General features: G+C 39.0%; 1 protein-coding gene across 12 annotated transcripts in view; it reads right to left on the bottom strand.

The window, feature by feature from the left end:
• LOC138012879 (D(1) dopamine receptor-like) overlaps nucleotides 1–25,939 on the bottom strand; it is a 102,611-nt gene that overhangs the window by 45,420 nt on the left and 31,252 nt on the right. For 7 of the 12 annotated variants that reach the window (XM_068859805.1, XM_068859799.1, XM_068859802.1 and 4 more), the window contains one exon: nucleotides 19,417–19,475. The gene's annotated coding sequence lies outside the window, so the exon portion shown is untranslated. Of the gene's footprint in view, nucleotides 1–12,177; nucleotides 12,316–16,577; nucleotides 16,596–19,416; nucleotides 19,476–19,769; nucleotides 19,787–24,032; nucleotides 24,390–25,939 lie in introns of those variants that run through there. The other 5 variants (XM_068859804.1, XM_068859808.1, XM_068859806.1 and 2 more) reach the window with 5 other exon arrangements.

Genomic DNA, 25,939 nt, shown 5'->3' with positions numbered 1-25,939 from the left:
TATCCAACAAGCGCGAATGGAATAATTGTTAAATATTCTTTCTTCGTGGCGTTGACATTGCTGTAGCCGTCATAGCTTTTTAAAAATCCCTTTGCTCTTTGCGAAACTGCAATAAACGCCTTTCTAATTTACGCCTCTGATTTTACTATAAAGGGGGCCAATTATTTGATTAATGGCATCTATATGATAAATTTCTGAAAACATAAAAGGTGTGCCGTGAAAAGCTTCTGTCCTTAGATTTATTCTTGTTATTTATTATAAGTGGTTTTATTTTTCTATTTTTTTTAGCCCTGTAAAGAATATATACTGACAAAAGAAAACAAGCATTTCCTGAATTTTGAAAAGAGACCGTTCAGTACATATTACGACCATGGAGAAAAGGCAGTTGGCACTGCCATTGGGGCAAGAACTTCTATGGTACAGTTGATATTCTGTAGCACCGAGCCGAAAAATAAAACGGTCGAATTATCCGCTGAACGCAATGATTTGATCGTCAGTAACTGACATGTGCAAAACTGATATTATAAAATAATGAAACATACTATCATAAAGGCGTGAACCTCAAAGATATTTAAAAATATATTCTTCGATTATGTTTTTTTCCCTACGTCTTTAAATTCGTGTTCATTTGACGTTAACAGTGCTTGACCTCCTTTTTTCAGAACAAAATATCATTCAATATAAGTAAAAGTTTGGATGACATTTCTCTTATGCGGAGAGCTTATATTTTGCTCGTAGGCTTAAAACCGATCGTTCAGTGAAAAACAGCGCAGAACGAACGTTTCAAGCGAATAGATGTCAAGAATACACCGTTCAGTAGAGTTATTTTAAGCTTTGTAATTGTTTAGGTGAATATTGCTCGAAGACCTTTTTTGTCTGTTTCTGCTACGATGAAAGATTTGAGGCAGTGACGCATTTGAAACAGAATAGCGAGTGAGCTCAGACGAGAAATCATGAGAAATCAAGTCTACAGCAAAAAGAATATATTTATCGCAATATTTAACGTACTAACACTTATAAAGTGCAATACTTTCCCGGCGATCACTTACGATTTCTTGCGTCAGCATAATTGAAGACATTTGAAAGTTTTCTTTTCCAAGGGAATCACCTTTAGTATTTACAATGCACTTACCAATTAAGCCGGAAAGTTGGGATGCAGCGACGAAATAGTGGATGGGAAAAATGAAACGAACAGTTGATGTCTTTATGCCAAGCCAAAAAATAATTGAAACAAACAGGGAATACAGACCATTTATATTGAAATGAAACGGCCAATTACAAAGACCTGCAGCTGCCTCTATACCTCAATAAAAAGCTATCAAGAACTTCAGCTACTAAAGCACTTTGGGCGTCCGTCACGACTCTTTGAATTTCACTCAGTTCAGTTTTCGGAATGTCTAAACTTATTCAGCTCGATCCTTGCAAAGATATTTGTAAATTTCCGTTCTCGTGAAAAAAATATGTTCATCTCCCCTTTTACAGAGCTCAAATAAACTTCCAATGGGAATCATTTAAGAGTCCTTTTGCTTGTTTCGTATCCTTGATATTTTTAGGAACTGAAATTTTGAAAACGATGATCGGCTACTGCACCCCGGTCTATTTATCGCCCCCTCTATATCACCGTTTAGAAACCGAGAAAATGATTCGAGAGCCTTGCAGCATTTGCCTGGCTATTCTCCTTCCGGGTTAGAAATAGCAGAATACACGGAATATCAATTCACAAAAGAACGCATATCCTGAAAACAGAATATTATTAGCGAAGGTGACCTATTGTATCTGCGCATGCGTCAGATGCGTTGGCATGGCGACTGAAAAAGGTTTTCGGAAAGTTTGGAACGCGAGATGTTGAAATGTGGCCATAAATACCAGTTTTTTGGCGGTTCCACGATTTTTCGGTTTTATTCCGGCATTTGCCTTAAGGACAAGATGACGATGAATTTTCTGTACTTGTGAGTGCTTTGCGTAGTGCAGGACGGCGGCGTAAACATGCTCGGATACAAGGGTTTGTCGAGGAAACCAATAAATGCCACAGTCATTTCTTTTGGCCAGGCAAGTGCTGTCCTTACTCAAGTCGTTTTTGGAATCAATTTGAAAGGTACAATTTTAACATAGCAAAACGAATAAGTACGCTCACTCTTACGACCTGGGCGAACGAAAGCAAGGTTTGATGAGAGCTAGTGGACGAGAGTTGAAAAGTTCATAGCTCAGGAGAGTCGATGAGAGTGATCGAAAATTGGCCAAACGAGAGCGAGAGTTAACGAGAGTTTTGTCAAGAGTTTAATATCTGACCTGACCTGCTAATTGCCCTTTCTCGCAGTCGGAGACTGAATTACTAAGGGCACAGCTCAACGAGGTCGGACCGAAGGAGCTGTGCTGCCGGCTAGGCGCTGGGCCCCTGAACACGACCCATGTATGACCTCGGAGCACAGCACCACAGCCTGATGGAATAGGCCGGGAGTCGATTTTGAGGAGGGAGGAAAACCGGAATACCCGGAGAAAAACCCTCGGAGTCAGATTGAGATCGACTGAAACTCAGCCCACAGTTTCACAGGCAAACAAAAGTGAGAGCCTGGGAACCACTCTAGCAAAAATTTGGTTTTATCAACGGAGTTGATAAAGTAAATTGGCCACCGTACAGGGATCATTCTAAAAGTTGACGTTTCGAGCGTTAGCCCTTCGTCAAAGCGAATCGAGGAATTGCGGCTTACGTGTAGTTTTTATAGTAGAGTAGGAGCTACGCTATTGGTGGTAACATGGCAACGTGAAAAATAGGAATATATTAGTTAAATGAAAAGCGTTCGTTAATACCGTGAGGATTAAGGGTGCCGATTTGGAAGATGAATTTTGTTCCAGATTCTTGCGAGTTTCCGTCGTACCTAGATGTAGGGAATAGCCGCAGATAGCCACGTGTTTTTTACTACTTCCCCACCGACGCAGCGCCACAGTTTCTTTAAAAACTACCCCCTTCACTCTAGCAAAACCCTTTTTAAGTGGAAATATGGCGACTAGCCCGCCGGTATATTCAGCTAGCCAGACCGGTAAAATGAATTTTGCGCGCAAACGAAAAGCTTCTGCATGTTTATTTCTAATGCTTGTTTTTAATGAGAAAGAAGGGGATATTTATCCGAAAGGTGGATAAAACTGGTTAAGACGTTGTTGCGAGAAGGGTAACTTGCCTTGTATAAGTCGAGTAGTGCAAAAGCTTCCCGTGACTCGGTAACACGTTAGCGGGTTAATTTCATAATTCTCCCGGTATAGAGGTTTTGCACGGCAGTCATGTTGCATGGCAGGAACAATGAAAATGTTTTGCACTAAAAAGAACATTTGCTTTAAGAAAACAAATCACAGCGAACGACGGACACATGTATAGAGACCCCAGGCCGCACAAGGTCACGAAATCTATATGCTTTATTTTCACATGTGAAAAAAGCCTATACAAAGAATGAGAATGGCATACAGCTCTTTCACGTGTTGAAGTATAAAGAATCAACGATAGCGTAAAGGCCTTTCCAAGCCACTCGTGCATCTAGTGCAAATCGTACTTTGTTATTGAACCACACAGTGACCAAATGAGACCTATTTATTGATATCGTACTTAGATTTAAAAAAAAAATTGTAAGTGAATTTTTCCGTTGCTGTTAAATATGCATTTGGTTTTATTGTTAGTGAGTTGTTATTTCTAATTTGCGTGCAGAAAACTATTTCAATGAAAATTCTCGTCTTATGTGTAATAAACAGCTTGTCGTTTGTGTCAAAGACCCTCACTCACTCGTACCCCGCTCGATGAGGTTTTTGACACAAACAACTCGTGAATAAAACCCCGTACGTCGCAGTATCTATGACGTAAACTATATCGACGTTATCAATACTTCCGATGTCTAACAGGATGGGGGCGTGGTAGACCTTTATAGATTGTAATTTTTGGCATAATTTGAGGAAACTAGCCCATTTTTTGCTGATTTTTGAAAAGTAGCACTGCTACTATAATCGCTATATATTGATAAGTCTGAGACCATTTCCGGTCAATGTCTTACCCGCATTCGCAGATCACTTGCAAGTTAGCGTGATGATACAGTACAATAATCGCTGATAAACTTCATGAAAATAACGGTGTGTATCAGACATAAAGACACATGCATATATATCGTATAAGTGCGCACAGTTATTTTTTTAAAGTATAGTATTAGGTTACCGTAGTTGTGTTTTCCATGAAAATCGTTGTTAAAATATGTGCACATTGTCCCAGACACATAGAGATACATGATTGCCATCATAAAGTGTTTCCATTAAAGAATACGATACATTTTTGGGCTTACTTTGCTTATTTTAATTTGCAAAGGGAAAAACGTGCATAATTTGTAGCGTAATTTGGGCAAAAAATAGGCATGATATGCTACTTTTACTGGCTCAAGCTATAAATAGGGCCTGGATCTGCCTCCTGAAATGGCCATTTGGTTTACGATCACCTGACCGATATTTAACTCAAACATTCGACTGATGAAGAAGCCATTATAACGTCTCAATATATCTCTCTTTAAATACTGACTGCTCTGAGTCGATAATTTTTTGGATCAACAAAAATGGAAGTTAGTCAATCTTCAAGTGACCTGCCGGCCATAAAAAAAAGTCATCAAATGCTTTCAAAATTCATTTAGACCGCCGAGAATGAACAAATCGAATGTGGTTCAGCGTAATCTCTACTCTTATCAACAACGATATTCGTCATCACAGTGATGGCCAAAATGTTGTGGACTCACGAGGCGCAGACAACGCTGAACCACTTTTCACCACAATTACTTGTAATGTCGCAATCTGATTGGCTAATTTGTCGTTGTCGATAAGAGTCTAGACAACGCGTCAAGCGTCAAGCTCGCGTCAATGTGTCACGCCAATCAGGAACGCTCATTTTGGAAAATAAACCAATCATGTTGCGAGAATGTTATAGACAACGCTTGCTCTTTCTTTGAGTTATGATCTTGTTCTCGCTCTGAAATAAACATTTTCTTAAGTGTTGAATAAAAGGAATGGAAATAAACTTTATTTGAGTGCCTAGTCGTTCCACAGGGTCCAGAGGAGATATGTTTGTCGTTAGAACATCAAAACCCGTCGAAAACATCTGAAATAATGGGTTATTTTGATCGCGTTGACGATCGCGTTACAGTTTCGTTACACATTCTGTATACCGCAAACCAAGAGACTGAGGGCTCGCAAGATCGGCTTACAGTATAAAATACGGAAAGGGAGGAAACTAATTTGGGGCCGATTTTCGAATCCCTGAAACTCAAATGGAATTGAATCAAATTGCCTGATTTTACTAACGTGATCTAGAATTGTTATGTATTTGCCAAATACTGTGGGAAAACGGCATAAGAAAGCGTTCAAATTCATTTTCGGCGACCGAAATTTACGGCTTCGAGAGAGAGGTTTCGTTCGATGTGCACCGCAACATATGGTGACGGAAATGACGCGTAAAGTAAATGTGCGCAAGATCGGAAGTAATTTTAAGATGCCCCAAGTTCGAAAACACCAACGGTTTCTTTTGCAACTTTTTGACTGTTGACGTGTACAACAAATGTCCTGTTTTAAAGATCTTTACTTCAGTTAAAACTCGGCTGCCTTCGCATAGATCTTGTGCCTGGACTTTTATCCACTCCAAGAAATCGTCGCTAGAGCTAGATAAAAGCCAATGGAAATCTTTTGTGAAAGCTGGCAAGTCTTACCATTTAACACGGTCTTCTTCCAATCTTGAGGTTTTTGAAAGTGGGTACTGCCATACTCGGCCACCGTTAACTCTTCGCTGGACTCTACTCGCCGGTGGAAAGGCCTCCTTTAAAATAATCCCCAGTTCTTTGACTTGCAATGGAAATTTTTCCTTTTCGGAGCTGTTATTTACATAGTCGTCGAGTATTTCTTGTACGGAGATAAAGTTTTGTTCGTCTCTTCGATAATTCATTGAAAGCCTGCAGGTAAAATAGTCAAGTTCGATCAGGGAAAAATCAAACACGGTAATTTGTGGCTCACGTTCGAAAGCCAACTGGTCAGATATCTTACCATTTAGAAACAAACACGTCTTTTTCTCTGTTCGATACTTTGTATCTCTTCTCGTCTGGCTGCTTTTCGCGCAACGGAACGGGTCTTTTCAAGGGAGAAGCCGCCATTATTTAAAAACTCCCTCCACAGCTGATGTTTTGATTCTCGAATTAGTAACGGTCTGTTGCTTTTGCGTTTCCGGTCCCAATTCACTTCCGTCACCAAGTGCTGCGGTTCACATCGAACGAAGTCACGTGGTACAAGTTTCCTCCCTTTCCGTATTTTATACTGTAAGCCGATCTTGCGAGCCCTCAGTCTCTTGGTTTGCGGTATACAGAATGTGCAACGAAACTGTAACACGATCGTCAACGCGATCAAAATAACCTATTATTTCAGATGTTTTCGACGGGTTTTGATGTTCTAACGACAAACATATCTCCTCTGGACCCTGTGGTCGTTCTAGCGCTGGAGTACTAATTGGGGACACTGTACGATGAAATCAACAATTAATGAAAATCAAGTCAAATAGTTAGTTTTTAGGAGAACCCGGAGAAAACCTATCGGTGCGGAGAAGAGAACCAACAAACTCAACCCACATATGACGCTGAGTCTGGGAATCGAACCCGAGCCACATTGGTGGTAGTCCAGTGCTCTCACCACTGCACCATCCCTGAATATTGAATATTGTGGTAAAAAAAAAAAACAATCGAATGTGGTTCAGCCTTGTCTGTACTCTTATCGACAACGATATTCGTCATCATAGTGGTCAAAATTTGTTGTGGACTCACGAGGCGCACAACATATTAACCACTGTGATGACGAATATCGCTGTCGATAAGAGTACAGACAACGCTGAACCACATTCGATTTGTTAATTTACCGCTATATTCAACGTCAAATAAAATGTTTATTTCAGAGCGTGACCAAGAACATGAACTGAACAAAGAAAGAGCAAGCGTTGTCTATAACTTTCCAGCAATCTGATTGGTCTATTCCCCAAAGTGAGTTTTTCTGATTGGTTATTACAACAAGAGAAAGTTGACGCGAGCAGCGTTGTCTAGACTCTTATAGAAAACGTCGAATTAATTAACCAATCAGACTGCAACATTACAACCAATTGTGGTAAAATATTTTATGACAAGAAGCGGCCTGACGTTTGCTTTCGGCTGTAAAGCCTGGTTTTCAGCAGCGACGCTTATGCTAGTGAAAACAAAACGTCGGTGTATTCCGTAAGCATAAAAATCATCAACGGCATCCGCCATTTTTTTTAAAATGCGCAGACGCGGGGATCTGAAATGAGTGCTTTGATTGGCCAGACTTTCCTTGTGCTTATGCTGTGCTTCGCAAGCACAAGGAAAAGGAAAAAAGATTGACCCTTGTGCTTTGTGCTTATGCGTGCGTCAACCCCGTTTTCACGGTTAAATAACTAAGCGCTTTTATGCTTGCGCTTTGTGCTTGCGTCGCTAGTGAAAATCAGGCTTCATAGTTGTCCTAATTCCATTGAATAAAAATACTGTCAAAAGTTTGACATAAAACTGGACATCCTCAGTCTGTTTGGCGTATGTTTCAAGAGCCTAAACCGCTATTCTTTTGACCTGGCCACAAATTTCTCACTAACTGACCAATAAGGTGTCTTATTATATGATTAGCTCCGTGAGCGGGCAAGATGAGCCAAATCCTGCGCTGTGATTGGTTACCCGAGCGAGCAAGATGGAGCTATTTTGCCCACTCGGGACTTCTTGCTTGGTTCCGCAAGATCAAAGATCATTTTTTGGTGTTTTATCCCATACAATAAATCCTTTATTGACCAAGCTTGTTCGTGTCAAGATGGCTGGATATTGGCCTCGTTACTTGGCCAATATCCAGCCATCATGACCTCACGCTTGGTCTTTGAAATAGCCACGCAGCGTGACTCTGAACTTAAATTGGTTTCAAATAGTTTTCATGAGAACAGGGCCAAATATAGGGGACTCACACTCCCTTGATTAATATATCAACCAAACTGTGGAAATATTTCCTCAAGGAGTTTGTCAACTGAAATCCATATTTCAACGAGTTTCCATTTCCGAAATAAAATTTTCGATTTCTTAGGAAAGAGTTCTTGTTTTGTTTGAAATCCAGGTAATATGATCCGGGTATTTTCCAATATTGAGACACCCCTAACCCTTTCATTTGCCGTCTTCCTGGGTTTGATGTGTAAAGGCAACATTGGTTTCTGATAATCGATGAAAATCCGGTGAGACGAGCAACATAATCCTGCAAAATTTAGCGCCATGTGACATCGTAGCCCTGTTGTGCATCGAAGAGAGAGGTTTTTCACTTTACCATCCGGTGCGATCACAAAATTACTTGACTGTTGCTGTAAATTGTGTTCGAGCACTATTCCTCTTTTTCGCAACGAAATTCTGTTGCCTGCACCGTTCACATTTAAACTTACGCACTACAAAATCGAGATAAATAGTATCTGATTCATTGACTTAAGCCAAGTCTCCACTTTCGTAAACAAAGATTTGAGGAGTGAAACCTCGTGGGAATATCTCCAGAAAAGGACAATTGTAAAACAGATGTGTCCGTTGTGTTCTTTTAAATGGAAACTAATTTCAAGTTTGAAACTGACTGAAAAGGCTCAGCAGTCTTTTAAAAACGGAACTATTGGTGCAGAAAAATGCTTTTTATATTTACAGTAGCGTTCTTTGTTAAAGCCTGGCCAGTGTGCACTAATTTCAAAGTTTGGAAAAAATCAAACACATTTTCGGTAAACATCCACAAAAAAATGTTTGCCTTATAAAAGAACGTATATTAAATGAATGTAAATTATTCTTTTGGAGTTTCTTTCCTTCCTCCTGCAATCGTATTGTGGCTTAGCAAAACAAAAGAATTAAGAAACTAATTTCTTGTACCGAATATTTTTTTAACCGTTAAGCAAGCCGAGGAAAACAAAATAGCGTACGTTTTCAAAAAAATCCAAAATTGCGAGAATACTTTTTTGTCAAGAAATTGTCGAAATTTCATTTTTTCATAATTAAGTAAAGAAGAGGGTCAATTTCACGGCCCAATAGCAAAGCCGATCTTAATCAACTGTCATAAAATGTGTTTTAAAATGTCTCAAGTGTTTTCATGTGTTTGCACACGAATACAGATTTGTAATTTTGGAAAATGGTCTTCTTTCCTTTAGCAAACGGCAAGGCAGAACGTTTCCTCCTTACGAACCACAAATTGAGTGCATTCTTTTAACTTTACCACGGTCATTTTTTCATGATACAAAAAGTCAAGCTTTTAATAACTTTGTTACTGATCCCAGCTGTTTTTTTGTCATCCTGTCCGATGTATGCTTGTCGCTTTAATTACTGCATATAGATTATGAAAATGGCAACTATTCGTTAATATTTACTACTGGAAGGGGAGGCAGTTAGGCTGAAATACATAAGTTAATAGATCTTAATAGATGAGATGAATAGAATCTGAATATCTCCTCCATCTTCCCCTATTCGCATTATCTTCTCTTTGTAGCATGTAGGTGGTATATCTTCTCAGCCTTCTAATTAGCCTGCCTATTTGCTGGTAGCGCAGCCTATGTGTTTTGGATTGGTATTTGACTTGGATTGTTTTTGTTTTAACTAGCATATAAAAGAACATATGTCATCTTGATATGTAGTATTTATTGCAAGAAAAAAACCGAACTCTCCAACCGGCGATCATATCTTCCTCTTTGTAGTTTCTCAGAGTCATAGTCTTCTTTTGAAATACCAAGCAGACGCGTGATCGCAGATTACAAACACTGATGTATGCTTGTCGCTTTAGTTACTGCATATAGATTAGGGACTGTGCAATAATTATCAGGAGGGGGGCCCTAAAACCAGAGAGGGGTAGGGGGGGGGGGGCCTTAAGTTAAAATAATGGAAAGGAGGGGGGCTCTACATTAGATTTCTCAAGTAAGTTGAGGGGGGGTCTTAATTAAATTTCACAAATTCGATAATGAATAAATAAACATTTTCCAAATAGACAGATGCCACGCCTTTGACTATCCATAACGTCTAAATATTGCATCAACATAAACACATGCTTGAACTTATTTAGAATGTCAACATAATTATGATAGATTGAAACAATCGCTCATGCACAGAAGTCACAAACCACGTTGTGAGCTTTGCCAATAAAACATTTGGCATTTAAGAGGTCCGGCAGACATGCCAGGTCTGTTCTTGATTTAAACAGCGAGAGGGTTTCTAGGTCTACAGTTTCTAGCTGAGGAATGCCACATACTTCTGTTTCATAGTTGTCATCAATGGGTTCACCTCCCAAAGACCGAAAAATTATACAGGTTCGGATCCTACGGCTTTCTGAGGCAGCAATCCTCTTCTTCTCCCTTTTTTTCTTCTGTTCCTTCTTTTTTCTTGATTTGGATGCTTTAGATTTGGCACCAATAGGAAATGTCACTTTTTATTCACATCATAATTTTGAGAGAACGTGAGGGGGGGTCAGAGCTAATCTTGACGCTGCTGGAGGGGGGACCTATCTAATTTTTCCTTTGGTGAAGCTCATTTTAGGAACCCCCTTCCTGATAATTATTGCACAGTCCCTTATGAAAATGGCAACTATTCGTTAATATTTACTACTGGAAGGGGAGGCAGTTAGGCTGAAATACATACGTTAATAGATCTTAATAGATGAGATGAATAGAATCTGAATATCTCCTCCATCTTCCCCTATTCGCATTATCTTCTCTTTGTAGCATGTAGGTGGTATCTCTTCTCAGCCTTCTAATTAGCCTGGCTATTTGCAGGTAGCGCAGCCTATGTGTTTTGGATTGGTATTTGACTTGGATTGTTTTTGTTTTAACTAGCATATAAAAGAACATGTGTCATCTTGATATGCAGTATTTATTGCAAGAAAAAAACCGAACTCTCCAACCGGCGATCATATCTTCCTCTTTGTATTTTCTCAGAGTCATAGTCTTCTCTTGAAATACCAAGCAGACGCGTGATCGAAGATTACAAACACTGAGCAAGTCATCGTAGAACATTTGTACAAACCTAATATGTCCCACTGACTTCAAGTTCGGATGCTACTACTTAAGTACACCAGACTGGTGGGACCTGGTCCATTAATTTGACCCGCTGGCCTCAGCTAAGTAACGTACGGATGTTCCGCCGTGCTGTTGGCGCTAACTCTACAAATGCTGGCGTTTTTGCGGGAAACAGTCTACCACACAACGCAACTAAAGGAAGCGTTTAGATCTGCCTGACTCCGACATGGGGCCCGTTTCTCGAAAGTCCCAACAACTTTTCGGGCGCGAAAAGCCATTTGTGAAACTGCCAACCGCTTGTTTTGGAAAGCCGATCTTTTAACATGTTTTTAAGGTAACAAAAAGAAAAAGGACTGTGAAGTTTGACGACTTAAATCTTCTCCGTTCTTGAGATACAAACCGGGAATTTTGACAAAAGTAAAGTTTCGGGACTTTCGAGAAACGGGCCCCATATGGTACCGGTCAGTTTTATCTCGGAACTGAGTTAACATATCAAGGGGTCGAGGTTATTGATATCTTTTTCAAAAAAAAGAAAAGTTCTCTTGAAAAAATATTATCTAGACTGGCCGATTTACAAGGAAATCACTTTGGTCAGAACAGCTGACCATGTTAACGACGTTTATATTTAGTCTTACATGTCACTTGCATTTTCATTTAATGTTCCTTTTTTGTTTACTTTTTCGTACGTTTATTGACATGTTGTCGCCGTTAAGAAAGAGAATATGACAGGAAAATAATGAAAAGATCTCAAAAATGGCAAATACAAGTCGTATACAAAGAGGACGGCAGAGGAAAGAGAAAAAAAACTCAGGAAGTAGGTTTGAAAGACCAATGACCTCGCTCACGTTGTATGTTACATAAAGTTTGATTTATAGCCTAATCATCTTCGCCTCTTTTGTACAAAACTGCAAATTACACGACTAGCAAATTCGAGCATTAAGTAAGGAGAATATTAAGAAACCACACCGCTGCAAGGCTAACGGCAAACTATTCGTTTACGAGAATAAGTGTGCAGGTTTTGAAAGAGTCTTCAGATAAAACTGATAATGACATTGCTACAGTGAAGCAAAAAGACAGCGCTAAACACGAATCAAAGCACAGTATACATCTAATATACTCGCCTTTCCAAACGCATACAATACTTTAAGCTCTACTGCATCAGCTACCAACACCTAGCCCACGCTCTCCGGATTAGCCAACAATCAATGTCTGAAAGATCGATAAAAAAACTGAAAACGCTTCTCTTTACAAAAATAGCAGGACCCTGGAACTCGTGAAAGCAAAATGATCACTGAGGAAAACGGATGAACGCTTTTATCTTGCTAGGATGAACCACGGGTAAGCTACACTTATGCCAAGACTGACGTCAGTTCTTATGAATATTTAAAACGTATAAAATGAAAAACAACCACTCTAAAACAGCTGAGCTGATAATCGTGAACATGCAAGCATTATTTTAACGTGTATTGGACGGTTACTGTGCCTCGAGATCTCACAAGTCTTGACATTCAAACCTGAATCATCAGTGACATCTTATGTTCTTGTGCAGTTTGTTTTACCTTCGAATCTGCTTATTTGTGCAGCCGGTCATTTCTTGCAAAAGGAACTAACACGCCTGTATTGTGACACATAAGAAGGACGGAGCTCGAGAAAAGATCTTTCTTAGGTTGCAACTCTATCTGGATGATATTTACGCTACATGTGGGAAGTTACTGAAAACAACTTAACCAACAAGAAAAACGGTAGAACTTAAATCGTAAAATAGTCAGAAAGTTCAGTACGGGCCAGCGCCTTCCTTTCTGCTGCTTTGCCGAAACCAGAAAGTCATGACCTTGAATCGTTTAACTCTGCTTTAGAGCTGGGGGTTTTTGACTTTAAAAGTCTCTTTATTTGGATCGATGTAACGTAGCTCCCGCATTTTCCTGCGTGCGCAGCCTCGATCTTAGTTTAGTCCATATTTGGGCATAAAATTTGGAAAAGCGTTGCAAGTTACATGCTTCAAGGTCATGTGCTTCTAACGAAATTTCGAGTGACTAGTAAGGCGCAGTTACAATGAAAAATCGCTCTGTCACAAGTTGTCTCTCAATTTTTCTTTTTTTTTTTGGGGTGGGGGGGGGGGGGAATTCTCACGTGATAAGTCAATTTGCTCCACAACTTGTCTCGATTTCTATGATCACATGAGGTCTACGAGGCATTCTGATTGGCTGATGCCCCATGAAGTTAAAATAAATTTCAGTAACTGGCAAGTACGGTGGCAACGATCATAATTTGTGGAATTATACAAAGGAATAATTTTGGGTGACACATACGTGCTTCCCTGAGGTGACTTGGTATATGGTGATGATATATAATCTAAATTTCATGGTGTTTCACAAATCCCCGAGCGCTACTTTGTATCTATTTTTATTTCCATTATATGCCCTACGCGAGAGTTACAGTGTTAGCTAATTATTGTTACACGAAACGGGAGCTTGAAAACTCATCATTTTCCTTGGAAAAACTGCAACTTAAAATCGGCAAGTGCGAACATGCATATGGGGAATTAGCGCGGTGTGCGCATCTTCAAACTCGACGACCAAAACACAATCGCTACTTTTTATTCTTGCCTAACTCGATATTTGAAACGTGGAAATATTTCCTCACGGAGTTTGTCAACTTAAATCCATATTTCAACGAGTTTCCATTTCCGACATAAAATTATCGATTTCTTAGTGGAAGAGTTCTTGTTTTGTTTGAAATCCAGATAATATGATCCGGGTATTTTCCAATTGAGACACCCCTAACCCTTTCATTTGCCGTCTTCCTGGGTTTGATGTGTAAAGGCAACATTGGTTTCTGATAATCGATGAAAATCCGGTGAGACGAGCAACATAATCCTGCAAAATTTAGCGCCATGTGACATCGTACCCCTATTGTGCATCGAAGAGAGAGGTTTCTCACTTTACCATCCCGTGCGATCACAAAATTACTTGACTGTTGCTGTAAATTGTGTTCGAGCACTATTCCTCGTTTTCGCAACGAAATTCTGTTGCCTGCACCGTTCAGATTTAAACTAACGCACTACAAAATCGAGATAAATAGTATCTGATTCATTGACTTAAGCCAAGTCTCCTCTTTCGCAAACAAAGATTTGAGTAGTGAAACCTCGTGGGAATATCTCCATAAAAGGACAATTGTAAAACAGATGTGTCCGTTGTGTTCTTTTGAATGGGAACTAATTTCAAGTTTGAAACTGACTGAAAAGGCTCAGCAGTCTTTTAAAAACGGAACTATCGGTGCAGTTTTTAACAATAGCAGAAAACAGTAGCGTTTTTTGTTAAAGCCTGGCCAGTGTGCACAAATTTCAAAGTTTGGAAAAAATCAAACACATTCTCGGTAAATATCCACAAAAAAATGTTTGCCTTATAAATGAACGTATATTAAATGATGGTAAATTATTCTTTTGGAGTTTCTTTCCTTCCTCCTGCAATCGTATTGTGGCTTAGCAAAACAAAAGAATTAAGAAACTAATTTCTTGTACCGAATATTTTTTTAACCGTTAAGCAAGCCGAGGAAAACAAAATAGCGTACGTTTTCAAAAAAATCCAAAATTGGGAGAATACTTTTTTGTCAAGAAATTGTCGACATTTCATTTTTTCATAATTAAGTAAAGAAGAGGGGCAATTTCACGACCCAATAGCAAAGCCGATCTTAATCAACTGTCATAAAATGTGTTTTAAAATGTCTCAAGTGTTTTCATGTGTTTGCACACGAGTACAGATTTGTAATTTTAGAAAATGGCCTTCTTTCCTTTAGCAATGGCAAGGCAGAACGTTTCCTCCTTACGAATCACAAATTGAGTGCATTCTTTTAACTTTACCACGGACATTTTTTCATGATACAAAAAGTCAAGATGTTAATAACTTTATTACTGATCCCAGCTGTTTTTTTGTCATCCTGTCCGATGTATGCTTGTCGCTTTAATTACTGCATATAGATTATGAAAATGGCAACTATTCGTTAATATTTACTACTGGAAGGGGAGGCAGTTAGGCTGAAATACATAAGTTAATAGATCTTAATAGATGAGATGAATAGAATCTGAATATCTCCTCCATCTTCCCCTATTCGCATTATCTTCTCTTTGTAGCATGTAGGTGGTATATCTTCTCAGCCTTCTAATTAGCCTGCCTATTTGCTGGTAGCGCAGCCTATGTGTTTTGGATTGGTATTTGACTTGGATTGTTTTTGTTTTAACTAGCATATAAAAGAACATATGTCATCTTGATATGTAGTATTTATTGCAAGAAAAAAACCGAACTCTCCAACCGGCGATCATATCTTCCTCTTTGTAGTTTCTCAGAGTCATAGTCTTCTTTTGAAATACCAAGCAGACGCGTGATCGCAGATTACAAACACTGAGCAAGTCATCGTGGAACATTTGTACAAACCTAATATGTCCCACTGACTTTAAGTTCGGATGCTGCTACTTAATAAGTACACCAGACTGGTGGGACCTGGTCCATTACTTTGACCCGCTGGCCTCAGCTAAGTAACGTACGGATGTTCCGCCGTGCTGTTGGCGCTAACACAGCAAATGCTGACGTTTTTGCGGGAAACAGTCAACCACACAACGCAACTATTAAAAGGAAGCGTTTTGATCTGCCTGACTCCGACATGGGGCCCGTTTCTCGAAAGTCCCAACAACTTTTCGGGCGCAAAAAGTCATTTGTGAAACTGCCAACCGCTTGTTTTGGAAAGCCGATCTTTTAACATGTTTTTAAGGTAACAAAAAAAAAAGGACTGTGAAGTTTGACGACTTAAATCTTCTCCGTTCTTGAGATACAAACGAAATTGTGACACCTGTAAAGGTTCGGGACTTTCGAGAAACGGGCCCCATATGGTCAGTTTCATCTCGGAACTGAGTTAACATATCAAGGGGTCGACGTTATTGATATCTTTTTCAAAAAAAAGAAACGTTCTCTTGAAAAAATATTATCTAGACTGGCCGATTTACAAGGAAATCACTTTGGTCAGAATAGCTGACCATGTTAACGACGTTTATATTTAGTCTTACATGTCACTTGCATTTTCATTTTTTTCAATGTCTCTTTTCGTTTTCTTTTTTCGTACGTTTATTGAAATGTTGTCGCCGTTAAGAAAGAGAATATGACAGGAAAATAATGAAAAGATCTCAAAAATGGCAAATATAAGTCATATACAAAGAGGACGGCAGAGGAAAGAGAAAAAAAACTCAGGAAGTAGGTTGAAAGACCAATGACCTCGCTCACGTTATATGTTACATAAAGGTTGATTTATAGCCTAATCATCTTCACCTCTTTTGTACAAAACTGCAAATTAAACGACTAGCAAATTCGAGCATTAAGTAAGGAGAATATTAAGAAACCACACCGCTGCAAGGCTAACGGCAAACTATTCGTTTGTGAGAATAAGTGATCAATCTGATAATGACATTGCTACAGTGAAGCAAAAAGACAGCGCTAAACACGGATCAAAGCACGGTATACATCTATATACTCGCCTTTCCAAACGCATACAATGCTTTAAGCTCTACTGCATCAGCTACCAACACCTAGCCCACGCTCTCCGGATTAGCCAACAATCAATTTCTGATAGATCGATAAAGAAGCTGAAAAGGTTTGTCTTTACAAAAATAGCAGGACTCTGGAACTCGTGAAACTGAGCAAAAGGATCAGGAAACCGGATCAACGCTTTTCTCTTGCAAGGATGAACCGCGGGTAAGCAGCACTTATGCCAAGACTGACGTCAGTTCTTATGAATATTTAAAACGTATAAAATGAAAAACAACCACTCTAAACAGCTGAGCTGATAATCGTGAACATGCAAGCATTATTTTAACGTGTATTGGACGGTTACAGTGCCTCGAGATCTCACAAGTCTTGACATTCAAACCTGAATCATCAGTGATATTTTATCTTCTTGTGCAGTTTGTTGTACGAATCTAATTATTTGTTTAGCCGTTCAGTTCCTGCAAAAGGGATTAGAACTAACATGCCTGTATTGTGACATATATAAGAAGGACGGAGCTCGAGAAAAGATCTTTCTTATATAGGTTGCAACTCTATCTGGATTATATTTACGCTACATGTGGGAAGTTACTGAAAACAACTCAACAAACAAGAAAAACGGCAGAACTTAAATCGTAAAATAGTCAGAAAGTTCAGTACGGGCCAGCGCCTTCCCTTCTGCTGCTTTGTTGAAACCAGAAAGTCATGACCTTGAAGCGTTTAACTCTGCAGCTTCAGAGCTGGGGTTTTTTGAGTTTAAAAGTCTCCTTATTTGGATGTAACGTAGCTCGCGCATTTTCCTGCGTGTGCAGCCTCGATCTTATTTTAGGCCATATTTGGGCATAAAATTTGGAAAAGAGTTGCTAGTTACATGCTTCAAGGTCACGTGCTTCTGCCGAAACTATATACCAACAATTTGTGAAGAAATGGTCTCATGAATCGGTAAAAAAATTGAATTGGTTTGATCTGCAATACGAGTGACTAGTAAGGTGCAGTTACACTGAAAAATCGCTCTGTCACAAGTTGTCTCGCAAATTTTTTTATTTTTTATTTTATTATTATTATTTTTTTTTGGGGGGGGGGAGGGAAGAGTTCTCACGTGATGAGTCAAGTTGCTTCACAGGGTCTTTATTGAGCAAAGTTTCTTGCAACTTGTCTCGTTTTCTGTGATCAATTGAGGTCTACGAGGCATTCTGATTGGCTGATGCCCCATGAAGTTAAAATAAGTTTCAGTAATTGGCAAGTACGATGGCAACGATCATAATTTGTGGAATTATGAAAAGGAACAATTTTGGGTGACACATACGTGCTTCGCACGCGACGCATGAAATAAAGCCTGAAGTGACTTGGTATATGGTAATGATCTATCATCTCAATTTCATGGTGTTTCACAATTCCCTGAGCGCTACTTTTTATCATTTTTTATTTCCATTACATGCCCTACGTGGGTGTTATAGCGTTAGCTAATTATTGTTACAAGAAACGGGAGCTTGAAAACTCATCATTTTCCTTGGAAAAATTGCAACTTCATGTAGTGTAGTGTGCGCATCTTCAAACTCGACGACCAAAACACAATCGCTACTTTTTATCCTTGCCTAACTCGATATTTGAAACGTGGTCTAACAAATGGCAGCGTCAGACGAACATAATACATCTTTCTTGTCTTTTTCCTTCACACCTGCTCACGCAAAATAATTATTTTTTAACCTTTTTATTTAGTGCACGTAAACACTATTGAAAAATATATCGCAGAGGACGTGGAACACGTCGATAAATTTCCCACTCGTTCTATAAGGTGCGTCAGGCTATGTGCGTGTTTCGATCTTAAGGTTTGGCAAACGTGTGTTTTGCCGTTTCCACCGCGAAACTTTCGCAACGAAAAACGGTAAGCCGGCGACAGTGACAATAAAGTGATCAAATATAGGCGAGCTGACATGACGTCACGAGTATGAAGTTGCACCCTGTGCCTTTTGAAAATTTATTTTAAACCCAGGCCTCGATCGCGAGACAAATTGTATACTTTACGCAATTTGTTTTCCATTTGTTTTCCTTTTCGCTTTGTTAAGTCTACAGTAAATTTGGAGCAAATTGGCGCAAAGATTTTCTTAAATTTTCAACCTGGTGGCAAACAACTTGCATCTGTCGCTGCCGTATAGTTCATCACAAAAGTCGACTTTGATATCTGAATATACACTGGAATATATCACGCGCTTTGCTCTTTGCGTGTCCTATGAGCTTGCACTTGTTTCTTATTTTTTTTTCTTCCTGTGTGTTCAGTTGTGACTGTTTTCCGGTATTAATGTGGTATTTGTCTCTCACTTAGTGTCAGTGCCTCTTGTTCGGGAACAGCCGCAATTCTGAAGCACAAATGTTTATATTGCCCGGGGAAATTTCCGCGCACAGGACTTTCTCAGAAACCAGTATCATCTCTAAAGGTGGCACTTGAGTACCGAAAATTTCAGTGATTTGAACACGTTGTCGTCAGTTCCCACGATCTCTCCTATAAAGTTACGAAAATGGTTGCAGGTGACAAATGAAAGAAAGCGGACGGAATTACGAAATTTAAACAAATATTTGGGCGCGAGCATAACCATGCCCCCGACTGATTTGCGAGGTATCCATGAAAATACTGCGGCTAGTTCAACTAACTATAAAAAAAGACATTTTAAACAATCATATTGACACTAGTTTGTTTCACAAAAATGTGGTACCGATATACACATTCGAAGTAATTCGATAACTTGCAGAACTATCCAGTGAAAGAGCAAACATAGAGAGCTGTCACAGTTGAACCCTTTCACAGTAGCTTTCATGTGATTCACAATTATCTACCTTAAAACCTTCACTGCAGCATTGACCAACCTCTCTTGTGTTGTGATTTCGTTTGACCTCTGAAAAGAAATACATCGCTTGTTAATGATCGTTCTTACAATGTGTTAAGACCTGGTTGTAGGAGTTCATCAGAATTCTTGCAACTGATGTTATTTCTTCGAGGCTATCAAGTTAATTTTTCCATTTTTTATTTCTAAAAAATGTTGAGGCTCACTGAAAATGGTCCGCTAATCGGCAATGACGTGAAACGTTACTACTAAGGGCGTGTTAGACCAGTTAAAATATTGCTGTGCCAAATATTAATATTTCAAACAACAAAACTCCCCAACATCCAGTGGAATGATCTAACATACCAAGTTAAGACAATTTCTCAAGGCCCCGTTGATGTCGGATCTTGCGCTACTCTCGATCAATGATATAACAAGGGTTATTGAATACGTTTATATCGACATCGATACACCCGCAAAGTATCCGGCATTTAGTGCCATTGAAAGGTTTGGTCAATATTTGCTTTTGACGGGAAAACAAAAGCTAAATGTCCATTATTTACACAAAATTAGACACGCAAGATTAAAACAACATACGTTTGATTAGTGGAACGGCCTACAACGGGTTTTTTTTTTCTGTGCGGCACAACTGAGTCAGTGCGTACTTCAGCTCTGAAGCTCTCTGACTGGGTGGTTCGAGGAGACGTCTTCCATTTCGCTTCAAGTTAACTGACCCAAAATCTACTTCAAACGAGCGAGTCGAAACCAAAGTGCTCTCTTCATGCTTTCTACGTATAGATCAATGTTCCTAGTCCTTAAGTATACGTTTATGATATTTATGAATGGTGCGAATCAAAATGATCAAGAGCTAACCCATTGAAATCGGTAAAAAGTCTTGGATATTGTAGATCAACGCAACGTTATGGGGGGTCTAACAGTCTTGGTGAATTTAAGTTTTCGGCTATCTCATCTAGATACAACAATACGTCTAACTAAGTGGACAAGTAAGTTATTTACGTGCATATACCTGTACCAAAACATCTACTGATGCTGAGCAAAGTTAAATTTTGGTTAAATAGTTCAAAAATAATTTTATAGATTTAGATATTAATACCACCAGCAACGCCGCAGAATATATCGAAGGTAATTACTTGAGAAAACATCTGTCTCATTTCCAGGGTCTCTCTTTTTCCTTCCCCCAGGCGAAAGGGAGAGACGAAGAGAGGCCCTGGGAACGATGTATAAAAGGAAAATAACTTTATTTCATTAATTGACTAGTCTTCTAGCGCTGGAGCACTAACTGAATGGGGACACTGTAAACTGAAAGCAACAAATTAACGCAAGCCAAATCAAGTGTTGGTTCTTGAGAAGAGAGGAAAACCGGAGTACCGGAGCGGAGATTACGTAAAACAAAAGAAACAAAAGACAGAAAACAAAACAAATCCGAATAAAGACTAATCTCAAGTGACCAAAAATACAATGTTTTTCGGTACCCGCAGAAAGCCCGAAAACCTCTCGGAGCAGAGCAGAGAACCAACAAACTCAACCCACATATGACGCTGAGTCTTAGATTCGACTGAACCCAGGCCACATTGGTGGGAGGCGAGTGCTCTCACCACTACGCGAATCCGGATCTTTTGATGTTTGGACACTGACATAAGTGTTCAAGTCCAATCGTTTCTACTTTGATGCTTGAACCTCGTAGACCCTCGTTCTTCAAACGATGCCGCTACAAGAACATAGACGTGAACGTGTATTCTGCAGTTGCTCCGTCCAGTAGCGTTAAACAAGGTAACTGTCTTTTCACACTCGATATACAGCTTACAAGAAACTACAATAGTTTACCTAAATGGAAGAAATGCTCTCCTTCTTTAGCTACCTCGAGCTCAGTTTTATCAGAAATATTAAATACATAAAGAGTGGTGACAAACATCAGATACAAACGCAGCATTCGAAATTATCTTTTACTTGACGTTTTGTATGCTTCTGCATACTCATCTTCAGAAGTGACGGTTAATACAAAATTGGAGTTTAAATATACAGGATTACTAACTAATTAACTATTAACTATTACGTAACAATAGAGGTGACAAAAAAAAACTGATAAAGACACAGATTTTCGCTGCTGACATATTCATTTAAGGTCGGCTTTAAATCTTTGATCAACAGTGTCTCCTGTATTTTACAGTGAGTGTCGGATCGCCCTTTCGCTAAAATTTCAAAATGATCCCATTTTAAACTGTGACCAGTTGATGTAACATGGTCCACAAGAGCCGACGTATGATAACCATTAATTATGTCTTTTAGTTTTTCCTATATAAAAATCATCGCGGTCCCGTGACTTCTGAAGATGTCCACAGAAGCATACGAATGATGCGTTTGTATCTGATGTTTGTCACCGCTGTTTGTGTATTATTTCTGGTAGAAAAACTGCCGAGGGGAACGGAGATGTTCACTTATGCATGCGGCAATTTAACGTTGGTGCGTGGAATTGAAGGAAGAGTTTAATAGGACCCAGAACTAGTCAGAACTGTACCTCCTTCTGGACCCCACTCGAGAGAAGAAAGAAAAGAACAGATGGCTTTCACAGTGACGTTATCAAAATCAAAAATCAATATCTCAATTGTTATCTAAAGGAGGTTGAACATGACCTAGCAATAAATCTTTTACGAGTTTCCAGTTCCGTGACTTCCGTGACTTTTCATCGAAAATACAGCATTTTGAATTTCCGAATTGTCACCTTGCGTGAGACCATGATACCACTAATCATACATTTAGTTGAAAAAAGTAACTATGTTGTGTTTTAATTTTGTTTTTGGTTTAAATTCTTTTAAAACCAGTTAATTTTTTTTTCAAACCAGTTTTAATTTTTAAATCGGTTTTTTTTAATCAACTGTCTAAAAAAGAGACTTTTCTTTTATTGGGGATGTAGTTAAAAAGACAGGGGCTTTTTTTTTCAGGGGGTCTAAAAAAGCACAAGACATCTTTTCCTCCCTTCTACTCACCTACCCCTCCCTGATCTTCTCCAGTACTTCCATCCTACCCCACCCTTCCTTCAGACATCTATCCCCCCTTGAATACCACTTATGCCCACTTCCTCTACATAACACTACTCACAGTCATTCAATATTTCTCAAGACCCTTCTGAATACTCACCAGACCTTGGTCTCGAACTCCCTACCTCTGGATCTGCTGCCTACTCCTTAATTTGTAAATGAATATTTTATTATTCCCCCCAGGGCACTCTCGGTCCAAACTTTGATATTCACAAATATGCAATGCAACAACAGAGCCACGTACGGCACAGTCACGCCAACGCAATTGTGTAAATGAAAAAGAGGAACTGAAAGGCCACCTCCAGACAAAAGACTCACAAAAATGTTATTTAGAAGATGATTTTTACAACAAGGCCCAACATTTCTTGAAAGAAAAAACAGAGAAGCAACTTCGCCTTTCAGCAAACAAGGATCGATCTAAAAATTTGGTTTATCAACGGAGTTGATAATGTAAATTGACCACCGTACAGAGATTCTAAAAGCTGACGTTTCGAGCGTTAGCCCTTCGTCAATTTACCCTATCAACTCAGTTCTCACTTCCCCACTGACAGAGCACTACAGCTTCTTTAAAAGCTAAACCCCTTTATCCTACAACTGAAAGAATGCTTTACTTCCACCAGCCATATTCTTAACCCAAAAACCAGGACAACGGTTGTTTTAGGCTAAACACTGCAAATCATTGAAGTGATTACTCCAATCACTACAATGTGTGCCAATCCCTTACCTAGAATGCAGTGTCTGACACTTGCAGACCGCAGACTAACCGCAAAAGTTAACCGTTTTAAAATGGGCGCTTAGAATTAAATGTTGCTTCTCAGCGCTATTTAAAATGGGTGTTTTATAGACTTAAACACTGTTTATCAGCGCTATTTGTAGGCAGTCTGCAGTTGTCATACAACTCCTGAAATGCCAACTGTTTCAGATAAGATCGTAAACCTAATCGAGAGCTTAACCCTCATTGCTAAGCTGAGAATTTAACCCTAAACACTTAAAATTATTGTTCACACGCATAAATAATTCTTATTGTCTTTGATAGCATCAGAGACAAGCATCCATCATAATAATCTTACTCCATACAATTAATTACAGAAAGATATCCAAATGAAAACAAAAAGTCAACTTTTCAAACCAAAAACAAAATTAAACCACAAAATCTATCCCTACGAATCTCAGCAATCTGAGCCATTCAAGTACACTGGGAGATGTCTTCATACACAGGTGAACGAAAAGTAAGCGCTTTCATAACAAAGTGAACTCCCGGTTGTTCAAACGATGGATAGCGCTATCCGCCGGATAAATCACTATCCGACAGGAACACTCAATTGGCTTTGCTAGTGTTTATCCACTGGATAGTGATTCATCCGGTGGATAGTGTTATCCATCGTTTGAACAACCGGGGCCAGGTGTTTACGTTGATTACCGGCCGCCATATTGGTGGGCAGACCACATGGCGTCTCCATACAAAACTCAATAAAGTTGCGTAACAGGCTTTAACAAATAACTTAGAAACGATGTACTGCACAGACCTGAGAATGGGAGATAAACGGTGATAAACGGCGAAGGAAAAACTCACCCTGCCCTGGCCACACTAAGCAAACACTGAACGTTTAAATGAGAATTGTTTCCGATCTAAAAGCCTAACCAACTAGTCGCCGGATAGATTGCCCTTGGCGAGCGATTTCAGTAAACAAGTCATAGGTGAACTCGAGCATCGTGGTTATGTCCAAATGGCAAATGGCCCATCTCTTGCAACGCTGGCGCTTTACTGCGACGTAACGACCTTTCTGCCGACTTAGTCTCTTACTTTGTTAATTAGTTTTTCCAATACGAATTCCGCATTTATATGAGAAGAACAGAAAGGTTTGCTTCCATTAAAAGCCTACCAGGTTACCGATAATAGGACATTTTCTGGCGTAAGATATTGAAATACACTTATAAACACTTGGCAGACAATTTATGGGCAAAATTTGCATCCCTCTCGCCCATCGGCAATCAATGACTTGCCCAAGGGTTCGAGTTTTTTAGATTAGATTGTTATCAAGGCTCCAAGTTAACTATTCAATTCGGCGTTTATATCCGACCGCGATTCCTTCGAAGTTCGCCACTGAATTTCAAATATTTCGAACAGAGTGCTTTAAAAATGACTGGAAAACCCTTAAGTCAAAAAAGAACAATACATTTTGTTTAAAACTATTGCGGAAAGCGGATGAACAGGGATGAAGCTTCGATAGAAAAAATAAAACGCCGGAAGACATGGTTTGTCTATTAAACTTGTAATTTATTTTACGAACGAGAAAGGAGTGATATATTTTATTTTATGAACGAGGAAGAAGTGATACATTTTATTATATGAACCATAAAGGAGTAATGATTGCGGTAAAAAAAAAAAACTTCACATATCAAAAATGCCATTCTGGAATGATAGACAACATAGATTATTTGACTGTTACACTGAGAAAAGTTCATTATTCTGATTTAAGAAATATATCATATCCGCAGTAGTATATTAAAATACTAGAATTTATGTCTTCACTTCTAATCGCCCACGAAAATCACAAAGTGAAGACAAAGTGAGGGCTCGAGTTCCGTTCAGCCACTTTTAAAGTTGTCACTCCTTTCATTGCGCTATAGTCATTCTAGCATCAAACTATATAAAACGGACAGAAGGCTATAAGCCACGCGAAACTAAAATAGAGCCTGATCGCAGGTTAGCTATACGCATACACATTTAGTAATTGAATTACTTATCTGCAGTATAAACAGAAACCTGGCAATTTAGACGACGAAGGTAGGCGTACATCCTTAACAATTAAAAGCTACAATGTTTTTTTCATGCATGAATACTGCAAAGTTCATTACGTACGTATACAAATTTCTTCCCCTGGTCTAATTACAGTTTTGTCGTATTTTTTAATGACATGGTTTGAAATTAATATTACTGACTTTTGTATTTTTATTATCTATCTGTCTGTGTTTTCTAAAAAGTTTTTTTTTTTAATTCTGACGACCCATTTACAGTCCTTTTAATTTAATTTGTGGAGCCGCCGAAGTGGAAGTGCAATTTTCAGGAGCCTGGCTGAAAGCATTAAGTAGTAAAGACCCTTAAAAAGAGGTCACAGTAATTATAAGGGCATTATAATAGAATAACACGTATGTTTTTAAACTGACCGATTCAATTTCGTTATTTAATTTACTGAATTTTTCATAGGGAACTTAGCCAAGATCAAACATGGTCAGTCGAATTATGAAACTCTTTTTATGAGAACGTCACAAATTTTCGGGATTAGACTGAACGTGTTTCTTTTTCTTTTTTTGCGATTTGTGCTTGAAAACGTTCTTAACATGTTCTTAAAGACGTGCGGTGCATTAAGTTCGACTCACTGAGTTGTTCTCCAGTGTATCGTTCAATAAGAAAACCACATTGTTAAAATGCAGTTCAATAACGAACCCCAAGTACTGGAGTTAAATGTTAAGCCGATG

This window comes from Montipora foliosa, chromosome 8 (assembly GCF_036669935.1).
Source record: "Montipora foliosa isolate CH-2021 chromosome 8, ASM3666993v2, whole genome shotgun sequence".
Lineage (NCBI taxonomy): Eukaryota > Metazoa > Cnidaria > Anthozoa > Scleractinia > Acroporidae > Montipora > Montipora foliosa.
This window is presented reverse-complemented; position numbering and strand designations above follow the sequence as displayed.